This window comes from Salvelinus fontinalis, chromosome 1, assembly GCF_029448725.1.
Source record: "Salvelinus fontinalis isolate EN_2023a chromosome 1, ASM2944872v1, whole genome shotgun sequence".
NCBI lineage: Eukaryota > Metazoa > Chordata > Actinopteri > Salmoniformes > Salmonidae > Salvelinus > Salvelinus fontinalis.
In genome coordinates this window covers 97,839,613-97,852,211 of record NC_074665.1, presented here as the reverse complement: position 1 = coordinate 97,852,211, position 12,599 = coordinate 97,839,613, and the positions used below count along the sequence as shown (strand labels likewise).

The following is a 12,599-nucleotide window of genomic DNA, read 5'->3' as shown; positions in this document are numbered from 1 at the left end:
GAGTGAGGGAGGGTCAGGGGTGGTGAATCTCCTCTCAGAGTGAGGGAGGGTCAGGGGTGGTGAATCTCCTCTCAGAGTGAGGGAGCGTCAGGGGTGGTGAATCTCTCCTCTCAGAGTGAGGGAGGGTCAGGGGTGGTGAATCTCCTCTCAGAGTGAGGGAGGGTCAGGGGTGGTGAATCCCTCCTCTCAGAGTGAGGGAGGGTCAGGGGTGGTGAATCTCCTCTCAGAGTGAGGGAGGGTCAGGGGTGGTGAATCTCCTCTCAGAGTGAGGGAGGGTCAGGGGTGGTGAATCTCCTCTCAGAGTGAGGGAGGGTCAGGGGTGGTGAATCTCTCCTCTCAGAGTGAGGGAGGGTCAGGGGTGGTGAATCTCCTCTCAGAGTGAGGGAGGGTCAGGGGTGGTGAATCCCTCCTCTCAGAGTGAGGGAGGGTCAGGGGTGGTGAATCTCCTCTCAGAGTGAGGGAGGGTCAGGGGTGGTGAATCTCCTCTCAGAGTGAGGGAGGGTCAGGGGTGGTGAATCTCCTGTCAGAGTGAGGGAGGGTCAGGGGTGGTGAATCTCCTCTCAGAGTGAGGGAGGGTCAGGGGTGGTGAATCTCCTGTCAGAGTGAGGGAGGGTCAGGGGTGGTGAATCTCCTGTCAGAGTGAGGGAGGGTCAGGGGTGGTGAATCTCCTGTCAGAGTGAGGGAGGGTCAGGGGTGGTGAATCTCCTCTCAGAGTGAGGGAGGGTCAGGGGTGGTGAATCTCCTGTCAGAGTGAGGGAGGGTCAGGGGTGGTGAATCTCCTGTCAGAGTGAGGGAGCGTCAGGGGTGGTGAATCTCTCCTCTCAGAGTGAGGGAGGGTCAGGGGTGGTGAATCTCCTGTCAGAGTGAGGGAGCGTCAGGGGTGGTGAATCTCTCCTCTCAGAGTGAGGGAGGGTCAGGGGTGGTGAATCTCCTCTCAGAGTGAGGGAGGGTCAGGGGTGGTGAATCTCCTCTCAGAGTGAGGGAGGGTCAGGGGTGGTGAATCTCTCCTCACAGAGTGAGGGAGGGTCAGGGGTGGTGAATCTCTCCACAGAGTGAGGGAGGGTCAGGGGTGGTGAATCTCCTCTCAGAGTGAGGGAGGGTCAGGGGTGGTGAATCTCCTCTCAGAGTGAGGGAGCGTCAGGGGTGGTGAATCTCCTCTCAGAGTGAGGGAGGGTCAGGGGTGGTGAATCTCCTCTCAGAGTGAGGGAGGGTCAGGGGTGGTGAATCTCCTCTCAGAGTGAGGGAGGGTCAGGGGTGGTGAATCTCCTCTCAGAGTGAGGGAGGGTCAGGGGTGGTGAATCTCCTCTCAGAGTGAGGGAGCGTCAGGGGTGGTGAATCTCTCCTCAGAGTGAGGGAGGGTCAGGGGTGGTGAATCTCCTCTCAGAGTGAGGGAGCGTCAGGGGTGGTGAATCTCCTCTCAGAGTGAGGGAGCGTCAGGGGTGGTGAATCTCCTCTCAGAGTGAGGGAGCGTCAGGGGTGGTGAATCTCTCCTCTCAGAGTGAGGGAGGGTCAGGGGTGGTGAATCACTCCTCTCAGAGTGAGGGAGCGTCAGGGGTGGTGAATCTCTCCTCACAGAGTGAGGGAGGGTCAGGGGTGGTGAATCTCCTCTCAGAGTGAGGGAGGGTCAGGGGTGGTGAATCTCCTCTCAGAGTGAGGGAGGGTCAGGGGTGGTGAATCCCTCCTCTCAGAGTGAGGGAGCGTCAGGGGTGGTGAATCTCTCCTCACAGAGTGAGGGAGGGTCAGGGGTGGTGAATCTCCTCTCAGAGTGAGGGAGCGTCAGGGGTGGTGAATCTCTCCTCACAGAGTGAGGGAGGGTCAGGGGTGGTGAATCCCTCCTCTCAGAGTGAGGGAGGGTCAGGGGTGGTGAATCTCTCCTCTCAGAGTGAGGGAAGGTCAGGGGTGGTGAATCTCCTCTCAGAGTGAGGGAGGGTCAGGGGTGGTGAATCTCTCCTCTCAGAGTGAGGGAGGGTCAGGGGTGGTGAATCTCCTCTCAGAGTGAGGGAGGGTCAGGGGTGGTGAATCTCCTCTCAGAGTGAGGGAGGGTCAGGGGTGGTGAATCTCCTCTCAGAGTGAGGGAGCGTCAGGGGTGGTGAATCTCTCCTGTCAGAGTGAGGGAGGGTCAGGGGTGGTGAATCTCTCCTCACAGAGTGAGGGAGGGTCAGGGGTGGTGAATCTCTCCTCACAGAGTGAGGGAGCGTCAGGGGTGGTGAATCTCCTCTCAGAGTGAGGGAGGGTCAGGGGTGGTGAATCTCCTCTCAGAGTGAGGGAGCGTCAGGGGTGGTGAATCTCCTCTCAGAGTGAGGGAGGGTCAGGGGTGGTGAATCTCTCCTCTCAGAGTGAGGGAGGGTCAGGGGTGGTGGATCTCTCCTCTCAGAGTGAGGGAGGGTCAGGGGTGGTGAATCCCTCCTCTCACAGAGTGAGGGAGGGTCAGAGGTGGTGAAACACTCCTCTCACAGAGTGAGGGAGGGGCAGGGGGTGAATCACAGCCAGAACAAGGCCTCCAGAGAGAGTGAGAGAGTGGATGACGAGAGAGTGAGAGAGTGGATGACGAGAGAGAGTGGATGACGAGAGAGAGTGGATGACGAGAGAGAGTGGATGACGAGAGAGAGAGTGGATGACGAGAGAGAGAGTGGATGACGAGAGAGAGAGTGGATGACGAGAGAGAGAGTGGATGACGCGAGAGAGAGTGGATGACGCGAGAGAGAGTGGATGACGAGAGAGAGAGTGGATGACGAGAGAGAGAGTGGATGACGAGAGAGAGAGTGGATGACGAGAGAGAGAGTGGATGACGAGAGACAGAGAGAGAGACAGAGAGAGAGAGAGAGAGACAGAGAGAGAGAGAGAGAGAGAGAGAGAGAGAGAGAGAGAGAGAGAGAGAGACAGAGATTAAAGGAAGAGAGAACGCATGACAACAGTGGAGAAGAATAGTTTAGGATATCGGTTAACTCCTCCTTCTCAATTCCTGACACCAGATACAAACACACTCTGTAAACATAGACACACACACACCGACACTTATTTACTCATCCCATTTTCTGTCTCTTTCGGTTGTTGATGGAACATCAGAACACATTGGAGGCAGTCTTGATCAATAAGGAATATTGACCTGCACTTTTGTTGTGATTACAAACCAATTGACTTTGAGCCTGTGTTAAAAGCCCATTAGTTGATTGTTAAGGAAGCAACGTGGACACACACACACACACACACACACACACACACACACACACACACACACACACACACACACACACACACACACACACACACACACACACACACACACACACACACACACACACACACACACACACACACACACACACACACACACACACCATGCTCCTTCAGCACTTATCCTAATGAATCTATTCCTTGGTGACTACAAGAAGAATACATCCTCTCCCCCTCTACCTCCCTCTCCTCTTTTCCTGTCCCATTGGTGTTTTGGGAGGGGTGTACCGCGGGCCCCCGCCCCCCCCTCTGCCCTGACCCCTGCCCCCCCACTAGGGGACCAGCTGTGGATCGATACTGGGACAGCTGGCTGGTATTAGGGAACCTACCCTATGGGCCCCACTACCCTATAACAGACACTACACACTACCCTAACAGACACTACACACTACCCTAACAGACACTACACACTACCCTAACAGACACTACACACTACCCTAACAGACACTACACACTACCCTAACAGACACTACACACTACCCTAACAGACACCACACACTACCCTAACAGACACTACACACTACCCTCACAGAAGCTACACACTACCCTAACAGACGCTACACACTACCCTGACAGACACCACACACTACCCTAACAGACGCTACACACTACCCTGACAGACGCTACACACTACCCTGACAGACACTACACACTACCCTGACAGACGCTACACACTACCCTGACAGACGCTACACACTACCCTGACAGACACTACACACTACCCTGACAGACGCTACACACTACCCTGACAGACGCTACACACTACCCTGACAGACGCTACACACTACCCTGACAGACGCTACACACCACCCTAACAGACGCTACACACTACCCTAACAGACGCTACACACTACCCTAACAGACGCTACACACTACCCTAACAGACACCACACACTACCCTAACAGACACTACACACTACCCTAACATACACTACACACTACCCTAACAGACACCACCCTAACAGACGCTACACACTACCCTAACAGACGCTACACACTACCCTAACAGACACTACACACTACCCTAACAGACACCACACACTACCCTAACAGACACTACACACTACCCTAACAGACACCACACACTACCCTAACAGACGCTACACACTACCCTAACAGACGCTACACACTACCCTAACAGACGCTACACACTACCCTAACAGACGCTACACACTACCCTAACAGACACTACACACTACCCTAACAGACACCACACACTACCCTAACAGACACTACACACTACCCTAACAGACACCACACACTACCCTAACAGACACCACACACTACCCTAACAGACACCACACACTACCCTAACAGACACTACACACTACCCTAACAGACACCACACACTACCCTAACAGACACCACACACTACCCTAACAGACACCACACACTACCCTAACAGACACTACCCTAACAGACGCTACACACTACCCTAACAGACACCACCCTAACAGACACTACACACTACCCTAACAGACACTACACACTACCCTAACAGACACCACACACTACCCTAACAGACACTGCACACTACCCTAACAGACACTACACACTACCCTAACAGACACCACACACTACCCTAACAGACACTACACACTACCCTAACAGACACCACACACTACCCTAACAGACACTGCACACTACCCTAACAGACACTACACACTACCCTAACAGACACCACACACTACCCTAACAGACACTACACACTACCCTAACAGACACTACCCTAACAGACGCTACACACTACCCTAACAGACACCACCCTAACAGACACTACACACTACCCTAACAGACACTACACACTACCCTAACAGACACCACACACTACCCTAACAGACACTACACACTACCCTAACAGACACTACCCTAACAGACACTACACACTACCCTGACAGACACTACACACTACCCTAACAGACACCACCCTAACAGACACTACACACTACCCTAACAGACACCACCCTAACAGACACTATACACTACCCTAACAGACACTACCCTAACAGACACTACACACTACCCTAACGGACACTACCCTAACAGACGCTACACACTACCCTAACATACACTACACACTACCCTAACAGACACTACACACTACCCTAACAGACACTACACACTACCCTAACAGACACTACACACTACCCTAACAGACACTACCCTAACAGACACTACACACTACCCTAACAGACACCACACACTACCCTAACAGACACCACACACTACCCTAACAGACACTACACACTACCCTAACAGACACTACACACTACCCTAACAGACACTACACACTACCCTAACAGACACCACACACTACCCTAACAGACACTACACACTACCCTAACAGACACTACACACTACCCTAACAGACACTACACACTACCCTAACAGACACCACACACTACCCTAACAGACACTACCCTAACAGACACTACACACTACCCTAACAGACACTACCCTAACAGACACTACACACTACCCTAACAGACACTACCCTAACAGACACTACACACTACCCTAACAGACACCACACACTACCCTAACAGACACTACACACTACCCTAACAGACACTACACACTACCCTAACAGACACCACACACTACCCTAACAGACGCTACACACTACCCTAACAGACGCTACACACTACCCTAACAGACACTACACACTACCCTAACAGACACTACACACTACCCTAACAGACACTACACACTACCCTAACAGACACTACCCTAACAGACACTACACACTACCCTAACAGACACTACCCTAACAGACACTACACACTACCCTAACAGACACTACACACTACCCTAACAGACACTACACACTACCCTAACAGACACTACACACTACCCTAACAGACACTACCCTAACAGACACTACACACTACCCTAACAGACACTACCCTAACAGACACTACACACTACCCTAACAGACACTACCCTAACAGACACTACACACTACCCTAACAGACACTACCCTAACAGACACTACCCTAACAGACACTACACACTACCCTAACAGACACTACCCTAACAGACACTACACACTACTCTAACAGAAACTACCCTAACAGACACTACACACTACCCTAACATACACTACACACTACCCTAACAGACACTACACACTACCCTAACAGACACCACACACTACCCTAACAGACACCACACACTACCCTAACAGACGCTACACACTACCCTAACAGACGCTGCACACTACCCTAACAGACACTACACACTACCCTAACAGACACTACACACTACCCTAACAGACACTACACACTACCCTAACAGACACTACCCTAACAGACACTACACACTACCCTAACAGACGCTACACACTACCCTAACAGACACTACACACTACCCTAACAGACGCTACACACTACCCTAACAGACGCTGCACACTACCCTAACAGACACTACACACTACCCTAACAGACACTACACACTACCCTAACAGACACTACACACTACCCTAACAGACACTACCCTAACAGACACTACACACTACCCTAACAGACGCTACACACTACCCTAACAGACACTACACACTACCCTAACAGACACTGCACACTACCCTAACAGACACTACACACTACCCTAACAGACACTACACACTACCCTAACAGACACCACACACTACCCTAACAGACACCACCCTAACAGACACTACACACTACTCTAACAGACACTACCCTAACAGACACTACACACTACCCTAACATACACTACACACTACCCTAACAGACACCACCCTAACAGACACTATACACTACCCTAACAGACACTACACACTACCCTAACAGACGCTACACACTACCCTAACAGACACCACCCTAACAGACACTATACACTACCCTAACAGACACTACCCTAACAGACACTACACACTACTCTAACAGACACTACCCTAACAGACACTACACACTACCCTAACATACACTACACACTACCCTAACAGACACCACCCTAACAGACACTATACACTACCCTAACAGACGCTACACACTACCCTAACATACACTACACACTACCCTAACAGACACCACCCTAACAGACACTATACACTACCCTAACAGACGCTACACACTACCCTAACAGACACCACACACTACCCTAACAGACACTACACACTACCCTAACAGACACCACCCTAACAGACACTATACACTACCCTAACAGACACTACACACTACCCTAACAGACACTACACACTACTATCCTAACAGACGCTACACACTACCCTAACAGACACTACACACTACTCTAACATACACTACACACTACCCTAACAGACACCACCCTAACAGACACTACACACTACCCTAACAGACACTACACACTACCCTAACAGACACCACCCTAACAGACACTATACACTACCCTAACAGACGCTACACACTACCCTAACAGACGCTACACACTACCCTAACAGACGCTACACACTACCTTGACAGACACTACACACTACCCTAAATGACCCCGTCCTCCTCTCTCTACTTCCCTCCCTCTCACATCAAGCAACATGGTCTGTCTGAGGTAGTTTAGTGGGAAGCTGCAGTAACACATTAACAGCTAGGGGGAAGCATACAGCCACCCTTCTCTCTCTCTCTCTCTTTCGCACTCTCCCACTATCTCTCTCCTCTCGCTCTCTTTCGCACTCTCCCACTATCTCTCTCCTCTCGCTCTCTTTCGCACTCTCCCACTATCTCTCTCCTCTCGCTCTCTTTCGCACTCTCCCGCTATCTCTCTCCTCTCTCTCTCTTTCGCACTCTCCCGCTATCTCTCTCCTCTCGCTCTCTTTCGCACTCTCCCGCTATCTCTCTCCTCTCGCTCTCTTTCGCACTCTCCCACTATCTCTCTCCTCTCGCTCTCTTTCGCACTCTCCCACTATCTCTCTCCTCTCGCTCTCTTTCGCACTCTCCCGCTATCTCTCTCCTCTCGCTCTCTTTCGCACTCTCCCGCTATCTCTCTTCTCCTCTATCTCTTTCTCCCCCCTCTCTCTTGCTCTCTCCCCTCTCTCTTTCTCTATCTCCCCCTCTCCCGCTATCCCTCTCCTCTATCTCTCTCTCTCGCTGCCTCCACTCTCTCATTTAAATTTCAATTGAAGGGCTTTATTGGCATGGGAAACATATGTTTACATCGCCAAAGCAAGTTAAATAGATAATAAACAAAAGTGAAATAGACAATAAAAAGTAAACATTATTTTCTCTGTCTCTCGCTCTCTGTCTCTCGCTCTCTGTCTCTCGCTCTCTGTCTCTCGCTCTCTGTCTCTCTCGCTCTCTCTCTGTCTCTCCGTCTCTCTCTCTGTCTCGCTCTCTCCATCTCTCTGTCTCTCTGTCTCTCTCTCTGCCCCCCCCCCCCCCCCTCCAGACACTACTCAGGTATTTAGTCATTCCAGCAGCTCCAATGAGTACCAGTGTATTGATTGATTGTTGTAATATCTGCCTGTAATAAATTAAAATACTTTATTGTCCTCCCCTTTCATTTTACACAGTCACATCAACCTCTCTGACCCCCTAATTGTGTGTGTGTGTGTGCATGCTTGTGTGTTTGCGTGTGCACACCTGTGTGTGTCTTTCACCGTCTCAGACCCCCTAATCTCTCTCTCTTCCTGATTGACAAGCTCCATCCGGGGACAACACCACCATTTGTATTGTTCTCCTCCGACTCCTCCACTAAACCCTTATTATTATTCTCCCTCACAATCATTTACATATTCTTAAGTATTTCCCTTCCGAGAGGGCCCCTGTACGACGACGTTCCATACCAAATCCCCTTCTTAAGTGTTTGATGCATTTGGAAAATTCATTCTTAAACTATCTACATGCACTATTAGCTCAGTATAATGGTGAGGGCCTAATCTGGAAGATGATAAGGATGGAGAGGGGCTTTCTGAGGCTCTCGTATTCTTCAGGGGGATGACATGATGCACTAGTATTTCCAGACAGGGAACATTCAACCAGGCTCAAATGTCAACACAAATGTCAAGTGGCTGCGTCGCTTGACGAATGCCTTTTTCTAATCGTTCCTGTGAGACGGGGAAGGGCAGGAGGGATGGATGGAGAGGGGAGGTGGGCAGGAGGGATGGATGGGAGAGGGGAGGTGGGCAGGAGGGATGGATGGAGAGGGGAGGGGAGGTGGGCAGGAGGGATGGGAGAGGGGAGGTGGGCAGGAGGGATGGATGGAGAGGGGAGGGGAGGTGGGCAGGAGGGATGGGAGAGGGGAGGTGGGCAGGAGGGATGGATGGAGAGGGGAGGGGAGGTGGGCAGGAGGGATGGGAGAGGGGAGGTGGGCAGGAGGGATGGAAGAGGGGAGGTGGGCAGGAGGGATGGATGGGAGAGGGGAGGTGGGCAGGAGTGATGGATGGGAGAGGGGAGGTGGGCAGGAGGGATGGATGGAGAGGAGGTGGGCAGGAGGGATGGGAGAGGGGAGGTGGGCAGGAGGGATGGATGGGAGAGGGGAGGTGGGCAGGAGTGATGGATGGGAGAGGGGAGGTGGGCAGGAGGGATGGATGGAGAGGAGGTGGGCAGGAGGGATGGGAGAGGGGAGGTGGGCAGGAGGGATGGATGGGAGAGGGGAGGTGGGCAGGAGGGATGGATGGGAGAGGGGAGGTGGGCAGGAGGGATGGAAGAGGGGAGGTGGGCAGGAGGGATGGGAGAGGGGAGGTGGGCAGGAGGGATGGATGGGAGAGGAGGTGGGCAGGAGGGATGGATGGGAGAGGAGTTGGGCAGGAGGGATGGATGGATGGATGGGAGAGGGGAGGTGGGCAGGAGGGATGGATGGGAGAGGAGGTCCGCAGGAGGGATGGGAGAGGGGAGGTGGGCAGGAGGGATGGATGGGAGAGGAGTTGGGCAGGAGGGATGGATGGGAGAGGGGAGTTGGGCAGGAGGGATGGATGGGAGGGAGAGGGGAGATGGGCATGCCTGGTAGAGTAGAGGTGCAGTGGGTTGTGTTTGGGGGATGTTAGTAGAGTAGAGGTGCAGTGGGTTGTGTTTGGGGGATGTTAGTAGAGTAGAGGTGCAGTGGGTTGTGTTTGGGGGATGCTGGTAGAGTAGAGGTGCAGTGGGTTGTGTTTGGGGGATGTTGGTAGAGTAGAGGGACAGTGGGTTGTGTTTGGGGGATGTTGGTAGAGTAGAGGTGCAGTGGGTTGTGTTTGGGGGATGTTGGTAGAGTAGAGGTGCAGTGGGTTGTGTTTGGGGGATGTTGGTAGAGTAGAGGTGCAGTGGGTGGTGTTTGGGGGATGTTGGTAGAGTAGAGGTGCAGTGGGTTGTGTTTGGGGGATGTTGGTAGAGTAGAGGTGCAGTGGGTTGTGTTTGGGGGATGTTGGTAGAGTAGAGGTGCAGTGGGTTGTGTTTGGGGGATGTTGGTAGAGTAGAGGTGCAGTGGGTGGTGTTTGGGGGATGTTGGTAGAGTAGAGGTGCAGTGGGTTGTGTTTGGGGGATGTTGGTAGAGTAGAGGTGCAGTGGGTTGTGTTTGGGGGATGTTAGTAGAGTAGAGGTGCAGTGGGTTGTGTTTGGGGGATGTTAGTAGAGTAGAGGTGCAGTGGGTGGTGGTTGGGGGATGTTGGTAGAGTAGAGGGACAGTGGGTTGTGTTTGGGGGATGTTGGTAGAGGTGCAGTGGGTTGTGTTTGGGGGATGTTGGTAGAGTAGAGGTGCAGTGGGTGGTGTTTGGGGGATGTTGGTAGAGTAGAGGTGCAGTGGGTTGTGGTTGGGGGATGTTGGTAGAGTAGAGGTGCAGTGAGTGGTGTTTGGGGGATGTTGGTTTGCCAGTGTGGTTCCTTTTGTCTTTTTCAGGTCCAATTGGAATTGTAGATGTGTATATTTGCTCTCATCTCTGAGTAATATGTCTGTCTATCAGTTCAGTAACATCCATGACATGTCATGAACGCATCAATAGGAAGGTGTCTGTCTTTAGGGTGTATTTACCCATGGTCCTCAATGATAATGCTGAGAAGGAGAGAGCGAGAGAGGGAGCGCCAGAGAAAGGGAGAGGCGAGGGAGAGGAGAAAGGGAGACCGAGCGAGGGAGAGGAGAAAGGGAGCCCGAACGAGGGAGAGGAGAAAGGGAGCCCGAGCGAGGGAGAGGAGAAAGGGAGCCCGAACGAGGGAGAGGAGAAAGGGAGCCCGAGCGAGGGAGAGGAGAAAGGGAGACCGAGGGAGAAGAGAAAGGGAGAGCGAGGGAGAGGAGAAAGGGAGACCGAGCGAGGGAGAGGAGAAAGGGAGACAGAGCGAGGGAGAGGAGAAAGGGAGACCGAGCGAGGGAGAGGAGAAAGGGAGACCGAGCGAGGGAGAAGAGAAAGGGAGACCGAGCGAGGGAGAGGAGAAAGGGAGACCGAGCGAGGGAGAAGAGAAAGGGAGACCGAGCGAGGGAGAGGAGAAAGGGAGACCGAGCGAGGGAGAGGAGAAAGGGAGACCGGGCGAGGGAGAAGAGAAAGGGAGAGGCGAGGGAGAGGAGAAAGGGAGACCAGGCGAGGGAGAAGAGAAAGGGAGAGGCGAGGGAGAGGAGAAAGGGAGACCGGGCGAGGGAGAAGAGAAAGGGAGAGGCGAGGGAGAGGAGAAAGGGAGAGGAGGAAGGGAGAGGCGAGGGAGAGGAGCAAGGGAGACCGAGCGAGGGAGAAGAGAAAGGGAGAGGCGAGGGAGAGGAGAAAGGGAGACCGGGCGAGGGAGAAGAGAAAGGGAGACCGGGCCAGGGAGAAGAGAAAGGGAGAGGCGAGGGAGAGGAGAAAGGGAGACCGAGCGAGGGAGAGGAGAAAGGGAGACCGAGCGAGGGAGAAGAGAAAGGGAGAGTGGAAAGGGAGACCGAGCGAGGGAGAAGAGAAAGGGAGAGCGAGGGATGGAGGGAGGGAGAGGAGAAAGGGAGAGCGAGCGAGTGTCAAGTATCTGCCTCGTGTAGGTGTGTGTGAAGACATCAGCAGCGATATAAAGAGCTCATATCAGATCATCTCCATTGTGTGTGGTCTATGTACATGTGTTGCTCTACACATGGTGTGACGTGTGAGAGGGAAACGGAGGTCTTGTGAGGTATTGTACCCAGGAGAGCTTGACTCTTTAGGGCCCGTTCTGCTGCCTAAAGGACTGGGGGGGGGGTCTACTGATTTTTCAATAGCATATAGGCTACGTGTGTGTGTGCTTGTTAGGGTTTGTGTTTCATTTAGCCTGTGACGGTATAGCAGACTAAAAGACAGGAGAGTCCAGGATATTAACTGCTGCAGGAAAACCTCAAACACTGAAACACACACTGCACACTGACATGGAATAGAGGCCTGCAACTGGCTACAATATGTTATGTGTAGAGTAGAAACAGAGAGAAGAGAGACAGACAGTGAGATGGAGAGAGAGACAGACAGTGAGATGGAG

At 52.7% G+C, this 12,599-nt stretch overlaps 1 protein-coding gene across 2 annotated transcripts in view; it reads left to right on the top strand.

The window, feature by feature from the left end:
* The window catches only part of LOC129864936 (EH domain-binding protein 1-like), a 223,840-nt gene that overhangs the window by 56,481 nt on the left and 154,760 nt on the right, over window positions 1–12,599 (top strand). The gene's annotated exons all lie outside the window — the stretch shown is intronic.